Consider the following 18,254-nt stretch of genomic DNA (forward strand, 5'->3'; position numbering starts at 1 on the left):
GAACCGCTTACAGAATCTGTGAAAATTTGAATAATTTTAACAGGCTCTTAATGCATCGTGTTTCCATCTGGAGCATCAGTGAATGTTTTAACCTTTTTTAATAATTATGTTTGAGTCCCTCAATTGTCCTCAATTACCCCTTTTCCACCAGAATGAACCGGGTGCTAGTTCAGAGCCAGTGCTAATCCCAGTTCATAGTTGGTTCTACTGAGGAGCCTTCTAAGAACCGTTTGCTTTTCCACATGCTGAGAGCCACAACAGAGCCATGTCTTACGTCACTGTATACGTCTCATCTTTCTCAGCAACGCTAGCGAGGCAGTGTTGCCAAATCCGCAGTTTTCCAGCGGAATAGGGCTACTTCATCACTGTTGCCGCGGGCTGTTTTTCATGTACGGGGGTTGAAGCGACCCCAATTATGTGATATTTAGCCCCGGGAATGCGAATTTTAGTAGGCAACCATGCCAAAAAAACCCACATATTTTACCCCCAAATGTGATTTTTTTACCGGGGAAGCCCCCCTGAATCGCGATTGGGCTTGTTTTGAGTAGCAATTGGGCGGGTTTTGTTGTGAAAACCTGGCAACCCTGGGCAGCGGGAAACACAAACACACCAGGCTTGTTCGAGATGCATCGGCGCTGCGCAGACCGATCCACGTATGATAAAAAAAAAAAACGCATGAGTGAATCAAAAGCATTAGGAGTCATATGCTCTCGCTGGACTCGTTATCATACGGCGATCGGTCTCTGCACAGCACCGCTGCGAACAAGCCTTCCATCAACAATGCAAACGTTGTGTTTAGGGCTGAAACGATTAACTCGATTACAAAAATTCTGCTTCGAAGCCTCGTTAAATTCCTATGACGAGCACTATACGCGCAGGGATCTGATTCACACGGACCGCTGTTCAATGTTCAGGAAGCACACCATAGTGCGTGATACATTTTGAATTTAGTTTAGATTCTAGATGCCCAGAATCACTATAGTAACTGCATGTTTTACACAGTTTATACAGGTAAGTTGATTGCTGTTCTTATAGCTGCCACACACACACACACACACACACACAAACAGCGCGCGCAAGCCCCGAAGCCAGATCGCTTTCACTTTTGTCCTCATAAAGTTTGTCAAGTAAATGCGTTTAAAGCCTTGCCAGTTTGAACATTGAAGTGATTGTGCACTATTCAAAAACAACAATACGGAAAACGTATCCGTTCAGTGCTCAGCTTTTTTCTGTGACACAGAGAGCCGAGCCGTGTCTTGTCTCTGACAACGCTCGCGCGCCCTGAAGGCAGACCTCTTTTCACATGAAGATTGCATGCAGAGAGCAGCGCAGAAACGCAGTGTCAACGCTGTCCTGTGACTAAAGTAAAGTCACTAAAGTAGTTTAGAAACTCAACTCAACCGTTATAGGCATATATTTGAATACCTTTGAAGTAAGTACAAACCACAGCTTCATAATGAATAGAGACGGTATGAGTAATTCACACTAGGGCTGCACGATATTGGAAAAAAATTACATTGCGATATTTTTTTTCCCAACGATATATATTGCGATATTGAGAGCCATCAATCCAGGCTAAAGTCAATTATTACTATTCCATGATATTAATATTTTCACTAATAAGCAAGCTTCATTACAAGTGACAAAAAGGTCACTTAATATTTTATTCCAAAATAAAAACATTTCTGTAAACACAAAAGCAGAACACATTTAAACAACAGCTTTACACTAACCCCCCTGATTGGTTTACAACAATTAAACTTAAAATAAATATATTTTTTATAAAACAACTCTAAAACAAGCATTTTGGTTCACAATCTTTTGTTTTTAAGTCAACTTTTCTTAGCAAAAGTGCCAAAGTAAAACGTGTTGGTCATCATCATAATCATGGCACATATCTTTAGTGATATGAAACGTTATTGCGTCTGTTATTTCTTTCTGACGTTGAGAGCCTTTCTGGTAAGGTGTCGTGTCAGGCATCACAAAAATGGTTTTGTTTTGGTTGACATCCAGATTTGACTTTGTATTCGTCGTAAAGAGCTTTGTGGTGCCGTTTTAAGTGATCAGACAAATTGGTGGTGTTTCCTTGTTTTGTGGCCACAACTTTATGACACTTCATGCAAAGTACCTCTTTTTGCTCAACATCCTCCTTTTTGTAACCGAAATAGTCCCAAATAGATGATTTCGACTTTCTTTTTGGTACGAAATCCTTTTTTTTGCAGCGGATCCTCTTCTTCGCGCAGTTTTAGCCGTGAATGTTGGCTGTGAGCGGTGAGCAGCGGCATAGCGAACCAATCACTGTGCAGGCACGCAGAACGTGCATGTCACCCCAGCAACAAGCCATACAACAAACTCGTGTTTACGTGTGCTACCGTTCTCTTATGCTGCCTTCACGTGCTCTCGGAATTATCGTAAATACGAGTTTCCTAGGTAAACATTGCACATGAACGCCCTCACATTCTGAAACTTGAATGCAATGAGCTCGTAACCACGACTTCAGAAGTCGGAATTACAAGCGCATTGCATTCAAGTTTCAAAATGTGAGGGCGTTCATGTGCAATGTTTACCTAGGAAACTCGTATTTACGATAATTCCGAGAGCACGTGAAGGCAGCATAATACACAATGGGCTACTACCCTTCACATCGCATGTTCCGGCGATGTGACTATCGGTCACGTGCACATCGCGATGTCGATGTTAAAACAGAATATCGTTCAGCCCTAATTCACACACACCATCTCTCTCTCATTAATGCATTCAAATAAATGTAATGTAGGCCTACTGTGTTATTTATCTGTATCTGATGTAAACAAAACATAAATCTGCCCCATAGACAATAACTGCTGAAAGTTAACCGTTTCCTTCAAGTATTTTAAAATCACAAAGAAATGCACTTTTTGCATTTGTTGGAAAAATTCCAACTTTAATAGTATGCATTAAAGATGAATGAATGTCTGTATTTCTGCTGTACCAAACTGCAATGAAACCTCATGCACGGCACGCGCACGCACACAAACACAGGTTGCTAGGTTACCATTGCAAAAAGGCTCACCCCAGAAATTATATATTATTTGTTAGTAGCCTAATGGTAAAGGCTGCAGGTGTAGAAATCAACATAAAACAGATATTTACTTTGATGTACAGCATGAAACCTGTTGTGCATATTAATAAATTAAATTGCTTTTCCTCTTCATTTTCATTATGCATTATTTGTTTTGGTTGTTAAAAAACACGGGATTTTTTTTTTTACCAATGCATTCATGCAGTTCGCCGTAATTTGTATAGACGGAGATTACAAACGAGCAGCAGCTGTTAGCTCCATTAGCTGCTATTTCAAAAATGGCGGATCTCAAGTTTGTGTTGGTCTTGTTGACCACGCCCCCAGCGCCTGATGTAATCGGTTCTTACTTCTAGCCCTGGGGCCCGTTCTTCGTACGTTGCTTATTACATCTGAGATGATTTGACAGATCCCAGATCTTTTAATCGTGATAACTGATCTCTGGCTAATTTGGTTCTTCAAACGAATTTGCTGATTGGATTAAAATATCTGGATTAAATGATCTAAGATCACTGCGCGTTCTTTTGTTCCCTGAAGAGGGCAGATGCATCGATACTCGAAACCACGATCAGCAATGCAGCGATTGGCTGGCGTCAAGACAGCAACGTAATGAAATCATATAATTAAAAAAGCCACCTGGCAGAAAACTTGACACAATAAAAACCCCACGAATTTCTGGACCTTTATAAGGAAACAGCCAAACCAACATACAAGTTATTATAGATAAATTATAAATGTTTTTTTTTTTTTTTTTAACATGATTACTAATTATTTATATTCACTATTTTATACAGTATTTGTACACCCCTTACATTTTTATTTCAATGTTGTAATTTAATTTTTAATTCAATTTGGAGCAGATTTGTAACGTGACAGTATTAAAGTTTCTTAAGGATCAAGATCAAATTATCTGCATCTCTTGCGCTGCATGAAGCCACTCCCATAATATCTGTGATCACTTAAATTAATGCACGGCTCATATTAACTGTACAACATGTGTGTAAACCTCCAATAAAATGATAAAGTAATTATTCCATCACAAATAAATCGCTCAATCAAATGGCTGTGTCTATATTATTATATACAACATTATAATATTATATACATTCTCATATGCATATACAATATAACATTTTTATATTATTATTATTATTTAAAATTATTATTATTGCCCCTGGTTCAGTAATGAACTCTTGTAATAAAGTAGCAGTGGCTGGGACAGATTTTAAGTATCACCTCAAGATGCAATCTAATCCTGTTTACATGAAATAAGCCTGCTCGCGAGTAGGTTTAAGCTTACGGACCTGTTACTATGACAGCAAGTCCAGGATGAGCTTCGAAGAACCAAACAATCCGAGATCATGTTAAATCGTCAACAATCAAATCCAGCTAACTGAGTTAGCGACGTACGAAGAACGGGCCCCTGTTCTAGCCCAGCAATGTTTTGGTGCTACTTAAGAACCACTTTTCCTGGCTCGAAGCTGGGGCTTTGGGTGTGGAAATACAAAGAACTGATTTTAAACTAGGCTCTGGCTCCGATCTAGCTCTAGCACTGCCTTGGTTGAAAAGGGGTAAATGTGAAAAGATGGATCTCAAAATCATACAGTCACTGCTGGAGAGGGTTCAAATCAGGGTTGCTGCAGGTTTCACTAAGTCAAATTTAAGACTTTTTAAGACCTTTTTAAGACCATTATGAATTAAATTTAAGACCTATATCACACAATAAAAAACTTACAAAGGAAATGCAGAATCACAAAATTACTTGCAAAGCAAATTAATTTATTCAAATTGAACAAAGTATTAGTAAACTTGCACTTCTTCATAGCTCAATCTAAGGATTTCATTAATATATATAAAAAAAATTAATAAATCAGCTGGGGGTTTTTTTGTCTTGTGGACTAAATGTAAACATATTTTTACGTAAAATATCTTATTTAGGACAGCACTAAATAAAAAAATAAAACATTTTATGTGATCTCTCTTATTTAGTTAAAATTATTCACATTTTCAGATTCTGTAAGCGGTTCACATACATTTCCTTGCAACTGTATATTCATATATTCATGTTAATTTCAGATGGTTTAGAAATAATTTTATAACATTTAAGAAATCATTATTAACATACAAAGAAAGAAAATTGTCTGTTGAAATCTATTAAGGGAAAAGGAAACGAAACGACATATACCATCATTAATCATTTACCACTTAATAAATCACTGCACATTTACTCAGTGATTTCTACAGCTCTCACCTCTTAAAATGTCCTCATCCCCCAAAAAATACATTTTTAAAGCCAAGATGATTAATAATAATCATCACTATAAAAAGTGCAGTGGGCATATCTGCTTGATGAAACTTAAAAAATGAAGCACTTCTTTCTTGTATTTTTCCCTTGACTTCTCGCTCGCTCTCTCTTTCTCATTCACCAATTATTCCTGGCTCGTTAGAGGGCTAACCAGTGCTTCATTTCCGTCCTCTTATCCATATTTATAATCTTATTGGATAAGATAATATAGTCCACACACTGTATGCATGTAATATACAGGTATAAGGAACTATACTTAATAATTTAACTCCAAATGTAATATTCCCATCTCTGATGCAAACGTTACAAATGGGAGTTGAGGCACTTTTATATAAAGCACACGTAATGGCAAAAGCCACAGTCATTCTGAGTAAATTGGTTCCAGGTAAGTGTTTCTCCACTCACCTCTATGGGGCAGAAGGCTTTAATTAATGGATAGGAAGGTGAGCCTGGTGCTGTGCCCCCCATGACCTCTGTTGTCATCTCACAGTGATGTGTTACTATCCTGAGCCAAATACAGCAGATGCTTCTAGCCGGCTCCATGGAGACATCTCAAAGACTTGAGCTACTGTACTGGGGCTAAAGGACAGATACAGTCCTAGTGTACTATACAACACTGCTGATCTGTCACTGAAAGACTGTTGGTGTATGATTAATCATTAAAAGATTGCAATTGCGATTTATTCAAACACCCACGTGATCTTATTCCTAAATGACAGCGATTCGGTGTAGTGTATTAAACCTTTGACAAGTACCATCACAGCGTACATTCAAATCTGTGTTGACGCTGCTGACCCAGAGAAAGCAGTTGTGATGTATAGGCATGAAACAGCTTCACAAACAGTCTTTTCAACCACACAGTATCATTTTTTCTATGTTAAAATAATTCAATTTATCACAGAAGTACTGGGATAAAAGTATATAGTTCGGATAAACACTGATATCTACACTGGTAGCGATCAAAATCAGCTTGTGCACGTAACTTCACACTTCAAATTCAGATTTGTATCAATTACATTGCATTGACAAGCGACTTAAAATGTTGTCATTGAATGATGTCAGTGACTACGTTTACACGTGCACCAATAATGCAACTATTTCTAATAATCAGAGTAAGGTCTAAATCGCAGTAAGATGTTTACATGACATGAGCAGAACTCTTCACTCCAGTTTACATGCAATTTTCATTATTCTGATTATTCGCTAATAGGGTTGGGAATCGTGAGAAATTTTCCGGTTCCGGTTCCGCCTAACGATTCCGGTTCCGATTCCGGTTCCATTAAAATTATTAAACAACTAGTGGTAAAGGAAAAAGGCACAATACGCAACTCAAACAATCCATTTTGTGTTTATTACTTGCTCTAAAATTAATTTACAGGTTGGCAATGTCAAAAAAGTCCTGTACTGTACATCTATTACAGTATTAATTAAGCCATTCTTGCAACACATTTTTTTTTTCAAATGAACACCTCTGAAATTGTCTTATTACATTTTATCTCTCTGTCTCTGAATAAAACCAAGATTATATTTATTAGTTATATTTATTAATTAGTTGTATATTAATTTAATAGTAATTCAGTTATTCAGTGAACTTGTAAATAATAAATTGCAATTCAGCATTACAAAGGTAATTGTGCCTAAACGCTTACCTAACTAAACCATTGTGAGTCAACGGTTGACAAATATATATATATATATATATATAGGATAGGATATATATATAGGATATATAATCTGGTATAAGCCCTGTGGCACTCAGTGCTGTAGCAAATGTTTTGTCAAATTGCTAGTGCAGCCTCCTTTGCATGTTATTAACTTTTCACATGTGTTACATTTTGCTTCATTATCATTCATTCTTTGGAAATGAATCCATACTTGTGACTTTCTCTTCGCCATGCTGGTGGTCAACGAGAAAGTATCTGACGCAAAACCGTAAATGTGTAGCGCGAGGGCTTTCAGTGCTGAACTGCGTTGCACTCCTGGAAGCGGCAGGCAACGTAATTAATATTCATGATGAGGTGAGCCAGGGTTGCCAGGTTTTCACAACAAAACCCGCACAATTGCTACTCAAAACTAGCCCAAAACAAGCCCAATCGCGTTTCAGGGGGGCTTCTCCGGTAAAATTCGCATTTCCGGGGCTAAATATCACATAATTGGGGTTGCTTCAACCCGCGGACATGAAACACAGCCCGCGTCAACAGTGTTTAAGTAGCCCAATTCCACGGGAAAACCACGGACTTGGCAACACTGGCTGTCACTCGCTATTAAAGGATACGCTTCCAGCGCTTCGCACACACATTGCACCAGAACCGTTTTCGGGAACCGAAACTTAGGAATTTCGCGCGGTTCTACTATTTTTCAAAAATACGTTTCGGTTCTGCATAAGAACCGGTTCTCGGTTCCCAACCCTATTCGCTAATAAGTATGGTTACACCACACTCAGATAGGCATACAGTATGCATGTTACCAGCCATTGTTTTAATCTACTCATTTAGATTAATCATCTACTAATTCATAATATATTTTTATGGACATAGCTTACTGGATATTATTCGGCGCCGCGATTAACATCGCAGTGCTGGGTTTGCCTGCTGTTGTCTTGTTCTTCGTGCCGTCTAGAAGAAGATACGGAGCAGAGACTGCGCAGCGAGTTGTGCTGACAGAGTTTAGTGATTTGGAGAAGAGAAAACTTCAGATTAATGTCACAAAGTTCATTCATGAAGTTGTATGAAAAACACACGGTATCCGTGTACATCCGCGCACTTTGGTCAGAATGGTAATAATGCAATTAATGTGTTTACATGCCTGTTTAATGCGATTAAAATCGGCATACGCCACATAGTTTAATGCGACTGGTTACTACGATTATGAGATTAATCGAATTAGTTTGATCGAAGTATTGCGTTACATAAGGTAAAGTTTAATCGTAATATTCTCAAAATCCTATTATAATCGCATTATGAGGGAGGATGTAAACGTAGTCATTGAAACAATCTTTCAAGAGGATTCGTACAAAAACGCTGATTCATCCAGCAATGAAACAAGTGAAGTCTTCATGATTAAGTCATTGAATCATACATTCAAACCAATTATTTTAAATAATGAATTCAAATTAATGAAATGTGGTTTAAATAGACTGAAGAAATTAACTTTATGTCAGAACCTGTAGTAAATTGTTTAGTTTAGTTGGAGAATTGTGATCTCTATTTTAAACAAAAAAACTGTGATTCCTTTTTTCCAGAATCATGCAGCTCTAATGGATGTATTATTATTATTATTATAAGTAGTAGTAGTAGTATTCTCAAATACTGTATAAATTATTAAAAAGTATATAAAAATGTATTGTTAAATAAATGATAAAATAAAATGTGAAAAATATAGGGTGCATCCAATGTTCCTGCTTTCCCCCCTGCTTTTTACAGGTATTTATAAAGAATGCCAAGAATGACCTTCTGTGACTACACCCCAATCACCCCAAACCCAACAGAAGGTTGTACAACACAAACTGGATGTGGCAAAACATGATTAGATGCCACAGTTGTTTTGTTGGGGATGAGGAGCATGAAGGGGACAGGCGCTGCGGAGACGTTGCTGTGTGCGAAAAGCAAACTGCCATCTCAAACAGATCCTTAAAGAGATTAGGAGGGGGAAATGTTGAGAGCGAGAGGCAAAACGTAGCTCTCCTCCATATGGGTCTAATGCTAGAGTTTGCCCTTCTGTCTGCTTTATACGACTGCCACCATGTGCTCGTTCGATTGATGCCATGAGTAAATGATTAACAAAAATGACATAGTTTAAGAAATATACATGATATACCTACACATATATGCTGGTTTTCTTTTACTACCATCAACGGTTCCTAATATGAATATGAGTGTGACATTAGTGAGCTTTACCTCCATCAAACAGCTTGGTGCATCAGTGCAGTACAAATGCCATAAGTGAAGTGAATCATCTTCAGTGCGCAAGGCTTCTTAGAAATGAGTGGCCGACTACCAGCATGTATCTAATGAGGATTCATGCAGAAGTAAACAGGAAGAGGCAATAAAGGGAGAAAGAGACAACGGGGACATAAAAGTGAGAGAGAGAGAGCAAGTGTGCTATGACGTTGGTTCACTAAATCCCTTTTTGGTTCCGTCAGTAATATTCAACTGTGCTTCAAATGTTCAGATTTCTTTACTAAAAGCAAAATGTGTTTGGAAAGGCTCATATCAGGATCAAGAGAAACTGAGGAATAAGAGGGGAGAAACAGCTACTTATGTAGTGTTCCAATTAACAGAACTATATGAACATGCCCCTCCCAAATGTTCATTATAATCTCATTATATACAGTCATACTAGTTCCACCAGCTTCGCAATCACTAGGGAATCTTCATTAGACACTATAATTAGTGGGAGTGTGCTCAATTATCTCGTTACCGAGGCAACAAAGTTTACAAAGCCAAAACTCAGATTCAAATGGATTTTAAAGCCTTCATTACAGGTTCCTGTTTATATAATCTTTGAAAGACAGATTCAACTTTTTGCTGTGATTGAGTGGCTTGAAATTCTCCTTATGGATTTAAAGGGACCGTTCATGTTATTCCAAACCTGTATGACTCGCTCCTGCGGAACACAAAGTAAGATATCTTGAAGAATGTTGGTGACTATTGAAGAATGTTGGTGATTATTGACTTCCATTGTATGGACAAAAAAAGGGTTCTCAAAATATCCTCATGTACCACAGAAGTAAGAAAGCTATACAGTTAAAAACATAAAAATGATGGAATTTATATCTTTGCATTCAGATTAAAAGAACACGTTTTCTTCACGTTCATGCTGCAGGTCCAGCTATGGCTGTCATGTTGGGTGACTGAACAGGTGTGTGTTTTATACCTCAAGCAGAGAATGACTTATACAGGTCAAATAAAGAGAGGGAAAATGAGGGTGTTGGGTGCGCGTGTTTGTCCAGTCAGAGGCCAGGAATAGCACCGCTGTAGGGTCAGTATGACTCTGTCAGGTACACACACAAACACAAAAAACAGTAAATGTCTACAAACAAGTAAATGGATAAACACTACTGAATATGGTAACCAAATATGACCATTCACACACCTACAAAGCCACTTTCATTTCAAATTATAGTGATAATTTCATGTAATATAGTGATCATTCTACAAGTATTAGTGTGCTGTTACACTCAGCGAGCACTAAAAGGCTGAATATTGCCAGCTCCCTCACAATTAGGGGTAGCCTGGCTCCGCCCTCCTACGTACTTCCGCTCAATTTTCATTTTCCTTCAGTACTACGTCTGGGACTGCTGTATATGCTTAGGTTTTCGGCCGAACAATTTTTTACCGGTCCAATCAGCGAACAGAGGGAGTGGCTGAGAGTGATGACGTTGATGTCGTGCGCTAGTTTGAGTTGTAGTTCAGTAATGGCGGCGGTGAAAGATGCGAGGGTGTGGCAGCGCTGACAAATGTCCAGAAGTTAAAACCGGAGTGTGGCGAGGTGGACGAGCGAGCAACACCGGTGTGCGTGATTGAGACACACCGGTCTCGAGTCCTCTCATAAGGGAGCACGGAGGCATATAAGGATGAGCGACACTGGTGAAGGACGAGAGAGGACCAGGCCTGGATTTTAAGTTGTGTTTTGTTATGTTTGTGCATAGTCCGTGAGGGGCTGCCGCTTTTACTTTCATTTTGTGTTTATTATTTGATTAAAAGTTGTTAAGCGTTCGCCGGTTCCCGCCTCCTTCTTCCCTGAACAAACGAAATCCCGTTACACGGAGCAAGAACAATCACTGCTGTAATGCTGATGTTGTGGTCTGGGAAAAGTATTTTTCCGTCCGTCTCCCACCACCCGCGAGAAAAACCCAGGCAGAATTATCGACTGCTTTTGACAAACACCAAGGTCGTGTGGTAATGTAATTGCTGTCCGAATCCACATCTCTGAGTTTTCAAGAATATATCACTTCAAAACTCACTGTTTATATCCTTTATAGACCCCTTCAGAGCACTGTGCGGTTGCGTGAGCTGTAATTTGCATTTCTAGACTTGTATTTCTTTAAATACTGGCAAGTGTTTACAAGAGCAAAATATTTCATCACCGCTCAAAAAATAAAAGAAGAAAAGCACGTAAACATTTGAATTGGGCTGTTTTTGGCGGCAGCATTTATTCTTATCATACCAAGCATATGACATTTTATTGACAGCATACAATCATGTTATGATTGCACGAGATATGCACCACGAGAGCAGCGCGTTCCGATCACAAAACTCTCCTCTCCACCGTGAATAAATAACAATCCGAATGCACAAGGTTTTATCACTGACACTGAGGTGGTGTGCACAGTTAATGTGAGAATCAAAGGCGAACGGCGCGTGACATACGTCACGACCAAACGTTAGCGATTGGTTAGGCAGATCCAGAGTGACTCTTGGCAGATCCAATAGTTTTAAACTTCAACAGAGTACCCGCCTTCAAGGAAGTAAACGCTTGTCAATGGAGAGTGGCCAGACTCTCTGTACAAATGAAATGTACGAGAGTCTGGTAAAACCAGGCTAAATTAGGGGTGCACCGATCCGACTTTTTCAGTCCTGATACCGATGCCTGGGCTTTGTGTATCTGTCGATACCCGATACCGACCCGATACTATTGTTGAATTAATAATAAACTGTATATCTTCCACCTTATACCTTCCTTAAAAAGACTAAAAACACCAGACAATACTAACTAAACATAACTAAGACAAAATAACAGATGTATGTAAAGTGTTGAATTCTTATTTATTTAAAAAACAATTGTGCATTCAAATCTAAAATAGAATGTAATCAAACTTCTTTAAATAAATAAAATGTAGCAGTGGAAACAAAAAACAAGTGTATTGGTCAAACATACAATAGTAATCTGACAGTTACCAAATATATTTTACAATACAGATAATTGTTTTGGTATATAATCATATCAATATTAAAAAGTAGCATTAAAAATTAACAAATAGCCTGATTTTCTGCCATATGCAATTTAATAAAAATTATCAGCTAGCTAATAACAACTTTTTTCTGGTTTCACCTCACTCCAGTCTAAATGATTGTAGGCTAGGCCTATTTATTTTACTACACATTGTCAACAGAAATAAGCTGAAATACTGTTGATAATTAAAAATAATTCTTACAACCCACTCTTGCTAAATTGGGTAAGCACACTTGTGTTCTCATTTCAGATGCGTTCTGAGTAAATTAATAAACTGATTTGTGAGTTCAGTGTTGGACAGATCAGTTGTTCTAACCAGTCGTTAAAATGATTCGGTTCAAAGGAGTCATTAGGTCACGAATCGGACATTAGCAGACGCGTTGTGTGCGAATCCCGTCTGTTAGAACATCGCGAAAGATGTCAACACACAGAAAACACTTCAAAACTGAATATAATTTGTTTCCCGTTTATTGAAAGTATGCTTTATGTCAGCTGGTCAGAGAAGAGTCAACGTTTTTGAGCTCAATTCACACCCAGCGGTAATTCAAGGAAAAAATTGTCCGAACGTGCAACATGGTTTCGGTCTTCCGACCTTTTGATTTGGATTAATATGTGAAATATGAGAAAGAGCTAACAGCTAACACTGATTATTTTAAAGACCCAAAGAGTGTGCGCGGGGGAGGAGCTCTCTGATCGTTCTCTCTGTCACTCAGTCACAAGCGCATCACTCGTAAATCACAATAACTCATCAAATTAGGCTTTGGCGGGACAAAAATTAGTTTTGGCGGCCGCCAAAAAATTTTCAATGCAGGAAAAACCCTGACTTTGCAGTAATACCACCTCCCCTGGAAACATTTAAGTTACTTTGCAGACATTGCAAACAGCCGACGAACTAGTTGGCGTGGCAAGCGTGAAATATCTCCTCCACACAGCCGACTCTCTGGCTCGCTCCATGTTGCTTCTAGCATGCGACAAACGTGAAGCTGACGAATGACGTAGGTTCTGCTGCGACGAAAAAAAACACCTATTTTGTCAGTATCGCGGCCGATATCCGATCCTAATATCGGATCGATGCACCCCTACTCACAATACAATGTACACTCCATATATAAGTCACCAGGGCTTGACATTAACTTTTTTGCTCACCAAGTTACTAGCCACTCAGCATTTTCACTGGCCACAATTTTGACATTGATACCATCGGGAAAAACCTGCCTAATAGATATTTTTTATATAATCTCATAATTTAGCAGCAGGTATATTAGGCTGCTGTCACTTTAAGACCTGACGCACAAATCCATTATACTGTTACACATGCGTGTTTACGTTTCCATTGAATACATACCCAGACCGGCATTTTGTCATTATTTATTTTGTATGTATTTGATTTTTTAAGCACAATATATAAGAAGCGAAAAATAACTCAATTTAGTATGAACCCGTACTACGAGACACTTTGAGTGTGAACACAAAATCTGTGGGTGCAATAAGCACAAGCCCACTACGAAATTTAAGCCCTGTAACACCAACTATATTAATCTGAAGCAAATTAAATGAGTGATTGAGGGGAGGTGGGTTTGTATGTCAACTCGCTGTCCGAGAGATGAGAGAGGGCGAGAACGTGCAGCTGGTATTGTGTATCTATTCTGCAAAAAAAAAGCATTGGAAGCACTTTTTCAGTATCAACATGTATAAAAATTCATATAAATTCATATAAAAAAGGAACTAAATGACCTTAATTTCCAAATTACAGAAATCACTTAATATAAATAGTGTGCCAGAAGCATAGTCAGCTTGCTCAGGTACTATTTTGGGAATTAATTATAGGATAGAGTGGGCCAAATATTCAGGGTCAAAAATTGCCTCAGAGTCACTCATCTACAATTTTTGTGAATCTAGCTCAGTCCAAGCTGATAAACGGTCTGCGCAGCGCAGCTTAAACAAGTAGTGCGGTTTCATTTCTCTTTCATTTCATTAACTACTATTAATTTCGTATTTATGTGATATATCATTGTTAACGAGTGCTGGAAGTGACAGACAACAGGGAGTCATGGTGTGAGCTGCAACTAACAATGAGCAAAACGGACCTTTCAGGGTGGGAGATGTACTAAAACCAGATTCTGGTACAAGATGAAGTGGTGCTGGTTCCTAAAGAGTCACTCTAAACCTATCTGTCTATAAAGTTTAAAAAAAATACAGGTAATTAACATAATTAAGTATTAAGTGGGGTTTTCAGGATTCCTTGCCTTAGCAAAGTCTCTGAGAACCTGACACCTCGTACTTCTGGAGACTCCAAGTAGGATGGTGGCACTGGAGACGGGTTCCTGATGGTTTCACACCTAATTCTTCACCTTAATTCTTAACTATTTTTCAGTTAACATGCATTGAGCATTTCGCTGTTCAATGGTCATGCATTCATTTTCCAATTTCTAGAACTGCATTAGTATTGCATCCTTCTCATGGGCATTTAATTATTATTTTTTTAATTATAAACATATCACACTAATATATATATATATATATATATATATATATATATATATATATATATATATATATATATATATATATATATATATATATATATATATATATATATATATATATATATATATATATATATATATCCCACACACTACTGTGATCATAGTTCACAACTTTGATTTGAAAAACATGAATTCTGAATCACACATTCATAGACAAAATCCCAGGACTCTGTCTGCCCTCTGTTGTCCTCTAACTAAGAGGGCCATTTCAAACAGACACATGTCCTCCATCTTCCACAGGCTGTTTTCTCTCTCTTGTCAAGGGCAGCCGGCCACGTGTCATATTTTAACCTGATCCTACTTTGATGGCCTGTCTCCTTTCTCCTTCAGACAACACACGCACACACTCGGTGAGAGATATCCATCCAGTTTTTCCTGTTCTCCACACAGTGTGCCGCTCTCCATCTCTCCTCGTCTAATCTAAAACAGATCAGTGGCTTAAACATATTAGTGTACGAGGTGAGGTAAATCTCCTCCGCTCACTAACGCTGAAAAATGACACTGCTGGATTAGCGGCGGCCACAATCAGAGCATTAAACACACATGCACATTTACATCAAGACGCAGTCTATAAAGCACTCTTAATCGCTGAGGTATTAAACAGGGAAGAGGAATAGAGAGGGAAAGCGTGTCTCCTTGAGAGATGCGGAGGGCCGCACATCTATCAAATCTCCGTTGTGAGCACTGGACCGATCGTATAGGCGAAGAGGTGGGGCGGTAGTCAACTCCAGGAAATAAGAAAATGATTAAGAGTGATTTAAAGTCACAGAATGTGGAGAAAACGCACATCTGTCCGACAGAGAATGATGTTATTACACCACCTTCCTTGCGCCTCTTTGCCTCTCTGCTACCTTTCTATACCTCTCGATGCTGTTTCATTTCTAAGAGCGATGATGCTTGTATATAAACTCAGTGATTGGAAACCAGGAGAAAAGCCACAGTGATGAACTAACACAAGGAGCCCACATCAAATCAATACAATTTGCGTCAGGTTGAATACTGCACTTGTAATGAAATATGGCCACACTAACCATTACAACAAAATTAGATGGGGGACACTGGGATATCCTGTGGTACATCTGGATGCAGGCAGACTGTTTATGAATTAACTACTGCATCGATTTCAGTTTGATATAGCGTGGTCAGTCACACACTATACCCCTTAAAGGGGTAGCTTAACAAATAATGAAAGTTCTAAGATCCTCTACTTACGCCTCATACCTTTCAAGATTTCCCAGGCTGAAGTTGGACAGACTCGCTCATTATCTATCATTGAACCATCTTTAATTATCACACCTCTGCATATACAAATCTGCCCTGGCGAAACAATCTGGAACGCCATTTAAATAAAAAAAAGGAAAAAGATAGTGGCAATTTGTTTGTCAATCCATGTACGGACACGTTTATATAACCATTAAAGTATTATCCCCCGGTTTCACAGACAATGCTTAAGCTAATCCTAGACTAAAATGCATGTTTGAGCTATTTTAACTGAAAGAATCTTGCACTGAAAAATCTTAAAATATGTCAGTGGCATTGTTTTGTCTCAAGATGCACACCAGTAATGTTTTTTTCTTGGGCACGTTTATAAAAGTTACTTAAATGTCCTAATTGAACTAAGGCCTAATCCTGGCTTAGTCTAAGCCCTGTCTGTGAAACCGGGCCTATGAGTCCCAGTAGCCATTCTGGTAGAGGCACATTTGCTGTCCTTTCTAGTGAATTCATAAAGTTAAAGGCAAAATATGCAAGATTTTTATATTAAAATATCCAAAAACCACTAAAAGCAAATGTTATATATTTTGTTGAATTGTGTACTATCATTATCCCAAATGTTTCCAAGAATGTTTAAATCCAGAGAAATAAGCAATTTTAACCAGGGCATGGACCGTGTCCGTGCATCGCCTATCATGACATCATACCCGGGTTACCCTTGATATTTTGTCGAAACCATGGAAACACCAAAGATGCTTTAAAATGTGTTTATTAGACAGGTGAGAAACTGTTTGGAGGCATTCATCGACAGAAAACGAATCATTGTTATATAGCTGAACACAGTTAGTCTTATTGTTTAAATTTCGTTTTCTTGATTTACCGCGAGTACCATGTTTTACCATGCCTAATATTGAACTAGCTTACTGCAGTGTGCAACAAGTGTCTCATAGTAGCCACCGAGCGAATGCACAGAAAAGCTTTATAACATAACTTTCAACAGACTTAAATAATGTATCTAATATGATAAAATGGCGCTGCGTATGCATGACCGGAAAAAACGGAAGCAGTCATCTGCGGCATAATAAAAGCTCTGCAAAATCCAGGCGTCATCAAGCTACACCATTGTTTTGAATAAGCGACCTCTAGCGGTGAAAAATTACATATTGTGGGTTTAAATGCAAACAAATTCCCCGTCATTGTCCAAACACATACTATATAAACAAAAGTACATATGAGGGATTTTAGTATATTATAAAAGTATATCTGTAAATGTGTGCATTTCATTTTTGTATTTAATTTATTTTTCATTTTATTTTAAACTGAACAAACTAAAATATGATGTTAGTTTGATGTGTGTTTGGTCGAATCTAAACTGTTATAAAATGAGCTAGAAATAATGTGAATAAATATTTAAATATTCTTCTCTTTGCGCAGGAATATTTTTTATGTTTTTGAAAGAAATCGCTTGCGCTCACCCAGGATGAATTCATTTAATACAGTAAATAATTATATTTTATTTAAATTATATTATATTATTGATGTATACATATGGGAGCATACAAGCTGTCGTTTCAAAGCTGATCTATGTCTACCTATAGGAATACTATGGCATTCCTATTTAAGTTACCTTTCAGTTATCTTTCAACTGCTTTCATTCATAGACCGTAAAAAAATATGGACGACGCGACTTCATTGACTTCCGCTGACCATAGTTGAAGCTTTCGTAGGCCCGCTCACGGCGCTGACATCTTGGGACCGAGTCTGCGCAGTAGCGATCTCGGGACCGGAGTTGCGCAGTAGAGAGCAGGAAGTTGAGGCGCGATTATCAAAAGCCCGCCCACACTCTCACAGATGCATAAAAATTCATTATGTTGGTGTGAAATAAACTGTTATAGAAATGTAGAAATTAAAGCTAAAGCTCCAATCTCCTCCCAAAAATCCCGAAAAAAATCTGTTAGTGCCTCAGTGAAAACTTCTCAGAGAAGCCGTCAATCTCAGCTGTCAATCATGACGTCACACCCCCCGTTTTTATAGCATCACATAACTCACTAAAACTAAACTTATTTAAAAAACGAACACTTGAAATGAAATCATCGTAATAAAAACTGCCTAAAATGACAGAAACCATCTTTAGGAAACTTATTTGAAGTGTAATTGAATTGTTTAGTGTGTCTCGCGT

General features: G+C 38.2%; 1 protein-coding gene and 1 long non-coding RNA gene across 2 annotated transcripts in view; both read right to left on the reverse strand.

The window, feature by feature from the left end:
* LOC307142248 overlaps window positions 1-18,254 on the reverse strand; it is a 673,051-nt gene that overhangs the window by 335,628 nt on the left and 319,169 nt on the right. The window lies entirely within an intron of this gene.
* atrnl1a (attractin-like 1a) overlaps window positions 1-18,254 on the reverse strand; it is a 351,306-nt gene that overhangs the window by 192,178 nt on the left and 140,874 nt on the right. The gene's annotated exons all lie outside the window — the stretch shown is intronic.

The sequence above is a fragment of the Gobio gobio genome (assembly GCF_949357685.1).
Source record: "Gobio gobio genome assembly, chromosome: 18".
Classification (NCBI taxonomy): domain Eukaryota; kingdom Metazoa; phylum Chordata; class Actinopteri; order Cypriniformes; family Gobionidae; genus Gobio; species Gobio gobio.